The sequence below is a fragment of the Gekko japonicus genome, unplaced genomic scaffold, assembly GCF_001447785.1.
Source record: "Gekko japonicus isolate JY-2015 unplaced genomic scaffold, Gekko_japonicus_V1.1 scaffold4596, whole genome shotgun sequence".
NCBI classification, from domain to species: domain Eukaryota; kingdom Metazoa; phylum Chordata; class Lepidosauria; order Squamata; family Gekkonidae; genus Gekko; species Gekko japonicus.
Genome location: NW_015162611.1, coordinates 61,652 through 66,146, shown reverse-complemented (window position 1 = coordinate 66,146; position 4,495 = coordinate 61,652). Strand labels below are relative to the sequence as shown.

Here is a 4,495-nt window from a genome sequence, read left to right as displayed (position 1 = left end):
ATACGGCTTGCTGGGTTACGAGGGAGGAAGGCCTTCTGGGGGCCTGAAATCTGAAGTCTCAGAAACTCCTTCTGGGCAAGAACTCAGCTTTGGCTTCTGAGAGGCTGAGATATCCTTAAATCCCCCAGGTATTCTAGGAAAAGGTGGAGGGGAGATTAAGATTAGCCAAGCTGGATGAGGCCAGAGGACCATCAGTTCTTTACTCCTGCAGTCAGATAGATACCTTTGGACCTTACCAGCCCTCCCACATGCTAACAGGATCTCTGTATTTATTCCAGCAGAGAATGATCAGAGGAATGAGGAGGGTGCAGAACTTCATCCACAAATGACAGAGAGAGTTAAAAAGGAAGACGTGAAAGAAAACGTCAGGAATGGAGCCAGACCTAAGAGAAACAAAGGTGGCCATATGATTGAGAAGAACGATGGAAGAAAGCGTAGTGTACATTTTCTAAAGCACAGGATAATTAAGGCAAGTAAATCCACAAATTGTGGAAAATATTTCAGAAATAGATCACAGCTCCTGGTCCACCAAAGAATACATAGAGGCGAGAACACTTTTGAATGCCCTGAGTGTGGAAAGAGATTCAGTCAGCGTGGCCATCTTCAACTGCACCAAAGAATCCACACAGGGGAGAAACCTTTTGAATGCTCAGAGTGTGGAAAGAGATTCAGTCAGAGTAACCATCTTCAGCAGCACCAAAGAACCCACACAGGGGAGAAACCTTTTGAATGCTCAGAATGTGGAAAGAGATTCAGACAGAGTGGCACTCTTCAGGAGCACCAAAGGACCCACACAGGGGAGAAACCTTTTGAATGCTCAGAGTGTGGAAAGAGATTCAGTCAGAGTAACCATCTTCAACTGCATCAAAGAACCCACACAGGGGAGAAACCTTTTGAATGCTCCGACTGTGGACAGAGATTCAGTCACAGTGGCAATCTTAAAGAGCACCAAAGAAGCCACACAGGGGAGAAACCTTTTGAATGCTTAGAATGTGGAAAGAGATTCAGTCAGAGTGGTACTCTTCAGAAGCACCAAAGAATCCACACGGGGGAGAAACCATTTGAATGCTCAGAGTGTGGAAAGAGATTCAGACAGAGTGGCAATCTTCAGCAGCACCAAATAACCCACACAGGGGAAAAACCTTTTGAATGCGCCAACTGTGGAAAGAGATTCGGTAAGAGTAGCAGTCTTCATGAGCACCGAAGAAGCCACACAGGGGAGAAACCGTTTGAATGCTCAGAGTGTGGAAAGAGATTCCGTGAGAGTGGTACCCTTAGGAAACACCAAAGAATCCACACAGGGGAGAAACCTTTTGAATGCTCAGAGTGTGGAAAGAGATTCTGTGAGAGTGGTACCCTTAGGAAACACCAAAGAATCCACACAGGGGAGAAACCATTTTAATGCTCTTTGTGTGGAAAGAGATTCAGTTGAAGTTGCAATCTTCAACTGCATCAAAGAACCCACACAGGGGAGAAACCTTTTGAATGCTCCGACTGTGGACAGAGATTCAGTCACAGTGGCAATCTTAAAGAGCACCAAAGAAGCCACACAGGGGAGAAACCTTTTGAATGTTTAGAATGTGGAAAGAGATTCAGTCAGAGTGTTACTCTTCAGAAGCACCAAAGAATCCACACGGGGGAGAAACTTTTTGAATGCTCAGAGTGTGGAAAGAGATTCTGTGAGAGTGGTACCCTTAGGAAACACCAAAGAATCCACACAGGGGAGAAACCATTTTAATGCTCAGAGTGTGCAAAGAGATTCAGTGTGATTGGTTCAGAAGCAGCAAAGAATCCACACAAGGGAAAACCTATTTGAGTGGTCAGAGTGTGGAAAGAGATTCAGTGATAGAGGTTCTCTTCAGAAGCATCAAAGAACCCACACAGGTGAGAATCCCTAATGGAAAAGGCTATACTTTCTGACATGTCATCAGCCCATCCACCTCCCTTACTGCAGTGGTAGCTGTCATCCCAGGTGGCTGAATGACTGGGCAAGGGGAGCGGGCGATGGCACGGGCCCCGGAAGAGCCGAGGAAAAACGTCAGTGGGTGGAGGCCGAGATGGGAGGCAGCCTGCAGGGGGGGGGAGCCGCAGGAAGCAGCCAGAGGCCTGGCAAGTAGGGCATGCCCCCTTGCCTCGGAAAGGCACTCCCCGAGCCATGTTGTCCAGCTGGGTCCTGCGGGGTCTGGAGGAGAAAGCGGAAGCATGGGGTCGGAGAACTATGCCCTACTTGGTTCCAGGGGCAGCTGGGTTTGGGCGGGCAAGCCCCATTCCGAGGGCTGGGAGAGTCTGAAGGATCCAAGGTCCTGTGGGCTCCAAGGGAGTGGTCTGCCTCGGGCCCAGGTGTGGCCATGAGAGACAGGGGCAGGAGCCAATGGAAGGGCTGAGGAAGGGTGATGCAGGAAGGAGAGCAGGGAGGGATAAGAGGGGAGCTCCGTCAGCAGGCCGGGAAGGACAGTCAGCAACACGGAGAGCCAAGATGGCAGCCCATTGGCTGAAGGGGAAGAGGACACGGGTGAGAGAAGACCCCTCCCCTCCCCAGTCTGAGGCCAAGGAGATTCCTCGGGGGGCACCGGGTGCCACGACGGAAGGTGCTGCAATCTGAAATGTGCAGGTCGGGCATGACACTCCGTGTGTGGGAAGAGATTCAGTCAGAGTGGCCATCCTCAGCTTCATCGAGGAACCCACACAGGGCAGAAACCATGGAACTGCTTATCCCCTGAAAAGAGCCTTTTCTCCGATTTCACACCTAAAGAACAACCACAGACCATACAAAGCACCGAAAAATTGTATACTGTTGTAAAAATCCTGAATCTACACAGAAACCTTACCCTAATTGGGAAGAAATATTATAGAATCATAGAATCACAGAGCTGGAAGGGGCCATAGAGGCCATGTAGTCCAACCCCCTGTTCTGTGCAGGATCAGCCTCGAGCATCCCTGACAAGTGTTTGTCCAGCCACTGCTTCAAGACTGCCAGTGAGGGGGAGCTCACCATCTCCGTAGGCAGCTGATTCCACTGTTGCACAACTCATACTGTAATTTTTTTTTACCATAAGGATCCTCTCCTCTGCTGCCAACAGGAACAGCTCCCTGCCCTCCTCTAAGTGACAGCCCTTCAAATTACTTAAAGAGAGCAATCGTGCCCCCCCTCAACCTCCACTTCTCCAGACTAAACATTCCCAAGAAGTCCCTCAGCCTTTCCTCAGAGGGCTTCTTGGTCTCCAAGCCCCCCGATCATCCTCGTCACTCTCCTCTGCACGTGCTCCATTCTGTCCACATCCTTTCTGAAGTGAGGCCTCCAGAACTGCACACAAGACTCCAGGTTCTGACTGGCCAATGCAGTGTACAGCGGGACTATGACATCTTGTGATCTGTTGAATTCCCATTCTACCTTTATACTCTTGGGGGCATGTCTGACCACCTCACTAATCCAATCAGATTCTTCCAACCCCCTTGGATGTCTACCAACCTGAAACCACATCACCTTCGGCACAAAAAGTTCATCAATAAACAGGATTTGTGTAGGATAATCATGCCTGTCCGGTTTAGAATTTCCCCTTGCTGAGAGCATTTGCATGGGACCACCCTATGTATCTGTAGTGTATGCTGACCACCACCGGGGGCCAGCGAACAGCCAGAGTTTGGCTCTGGAAGAACAATAGGGACTAGGCTCCTAGTCCCTCCACTGGGGAACCAATGGGAACCATGGCGGGAGATTCAAACCCACCAATGGTGACCAGGGGTGTGTCCCCAGGTATGTATATAGTTGGCCTGCCAGCCGTTTGTTCCTTGTTCTTCTTGTTGTGTACCAAATAAAGCGTGCCATGCACCACGTCGTCATCAGTCGTTTATCCATGTGGCAACCCACTACATAACAGTGGCGATGAAGGTGGGATGCCGCTGAGTCTGGCCTGGCTCACACCAGCGCATGCTAAGCTTCCGTTCCTGCTACACCGTGCCCCGCATCGTGCCCCAGCCGCACCGCACCGCGCACCGCTACAGGGAACCTAAGCCCCGCGCTACCGCTACGCCATGGCCTCCAACCGTGGGAACCTGGAGATCTTCAATCCCGCCCAACCCGAACTCTGGGACTCGTGGACCGACCAGCTGACATGCCACCTCGAGTACAACGAGGTCACCGACGCCGGCAAGAGACGGGCGCTGCTCCTAAGCTCCTGCGGGGTGACGACGGTCCGTCTCACCAAAAGCCTCCTCGCGCCCCGGTCCATCCTGGAATGTACCTACGAGGAGATCATCGATGGCCTCACCAGGTACCTCACGCCGCGGCCGACAACGCTAGCAAGGCGGCTGGCTTTTCAGACCCGCGTGCAGAAATCGGGCGAGTCGGCCGCAGCCTTTATGGCCGCCCTGCGCCAGCTGGCGATGGACTGCTCCTTCACCAGGGTGGAGGAGAACCTGCTCACGCAGTTCGCGTGGGGCCTCAGCGACCTCAAACTGCAGAGGAAGATGGTGGGGACCGCCAACATCAAACTAG

At 51.8% G+C, this 4,495-nt stretch overlaps 1 pseudogene; it reads left to right on the top strand.

Annotated features, from left to right (window-relative positions):
• Positions 1 to 325: 325 nt before the first annotated feature.
• The window catches only part of LOC107106350, a 49,303-nt pseudogene continuing 45,133 nt past the window's right edge, over positions 326 to 4,495 (top strand).